Raw genomic sequence first — 2000 nt, 5'->3', positions numbered from 1 at the left:
GCTCGTTAACTAGTGGCTCCCTGGTAAGAAGACACGCCAGAGTACCGTGCCCAGCAGCACGGTAGAGGCGCTCGTTCTGTTCCTAATATGGCTGAAACGCTCATCGGGGCCGGCCCGACAGGGCTTCGTTTCAATTTGTTTATGTTTTTTTTGTTTATCTTACATATATGAATATATTTTTACCTGTGAACTGTTTTTCGTATTCAAGAACTTTTTTGAATTCACGAACACTGCTGATATTTTGTGAGCTTTTCTCAAATTTCTGAAAAACAAAACAAAATCCAAATTCACCATTTTTCTAAATTTTGCAAACATTTTTTTAATCCATGAACTCTTTTAAACACGTGATTTTTTTCTAAATTAAGAATTTATGTTTAAAATTTGTACTCGTCAAATTATTGAACTATTTAAAATCCAAGAACCTTTTTTGCATGTATGAATTTCCAATATACTCCCTCCGTTTCTAAATATTTGTCTTTGTAGAGATTTCAACAAATGACTACATACGGAGCAAAATGAGTGAATCTACACTCTAAAATATGTCTATATACATCCGTATGTGGTAGTCCATTTGAAATTTGTAAAAAGATAAATATTTAAGAAGGGAGGGAGTATAAAATCCCATAAATCTGGTTTTCTGCTAAACCAATAGCTATTGGGTTACTAGCGAGAGCGACCAAGTGATCGAGCCAAGATGACCGAGCGAGCGAACAGGCGACACTGTGAGGTGACCAGGAAAGCAGTAAAGGGCTATTGAGCCATGGCCTGTCTATTGTGCGCGCGAGCGCCAGCGTAAATTCCGCCGCCTCAAGCACCGAATAGGAGCTCCCCAAAACAAGCTCTTCATAAGGATTGCAAATACCATCTCTTATGCCTCTAGGAAATCGGCTACCATTCTTTCTATATAAAAACTATTATTCTGAAAAAATCTTCATAGATTTAAAAACATTTGTGGATTTTAAAATATTATTAGATATAAAAAATTTCATAGATTTAAAAATATTTATGAATTTTTAGAAAATCATAAAAAGTAAAACCGCATTTTTGTAAAATTTCCATGAATTTTAGAAATGGTGTCAATTTTAAAAATGTTCACGAAATAAGAAAAGCGCTCAAGAGTTTTTTAGTGAATTTTTAGTTTTTTATGCATTTTAAAATGTTCATTAATCTTGAAAGATTTGCTAATTTCGAAAAAAATAGAAATTAAGGAAGAAGAAATTTAAAAACGGTTGAAAACATAGTAGAAAGAAAAGAATCAGGATAAAAAAACAAGCGGAAGAAACAAATAAAAGAAACACAACACAAAACAAACACACAGACATACAAAAGCTAGCAAAAAAACAGGAAGAAAAGCCAAAAAAATATAAAACCAAAAAATCGGAAGAACCAATAGGCACTTAATGCCCAAAGCTATGAGTCGGGTCGGCCCACAACACAGCATGTTGTGTGTTTTTTCTAAAAAATAGAAGGCACTATGCATGGAAAAAGCTCTAAGCAGGAGATTCCCGAAGAAGACCTGTTGGGGATATTACTATGGAGTATAAACCGGCCGGGGGGGCCGAGTTATACCCATAAAGAGTTATTCATATTGAAGCCCATGAAGACAAGGAATATGACGCTTTACGGAGGAGATTTAACATGAAGGCCCAGGGCCCAAGGGTGGATTGAGGCATGTAGACATAAACCGCCGTTCTATATGTAACTTGTGTTGTAAGATAGGAAATGGTAGAAACCGAGCCGGACACGTTTATGAGCCGGCCTCGGGATTCTGTAAACCGACGGGCGTTAACCTATGTATATAAAGGGACGACCCGGCGGCGGTTTAGGGACAACAAACAACAACTCGAGAGCCAGGCATAGCGGATTCGCTCCCTGGTCATCGAAACCCTAGCAATTCCACATCAACTGGATTAGGCCTTTACCTTCACCGCAAGGGGCCGAACCAGTATACACTCTCTGCATCCTTTGTCCACTTTAACCCCTTTAAGCTAACCCGTCGC

Source organism: Triticum aestivum, chromosome 7D, assembly GCF_018294505.1.
Source record: "Triticum aestivum cultivar Chinese Spring chromosome 7D, IWGSC CS RefSeq v2.1, whole genome shotgun sequence".
Taxonomy (NCBI): domain Eukaryota; kingdom Viridiplantae; phylum Streptophyta; class Magnoliopsida; order Poales; family Poaceae; genus Triticum; species Triticum aestivum.
Note: the sequence above shows the minus strand (reverse complement) of the source record.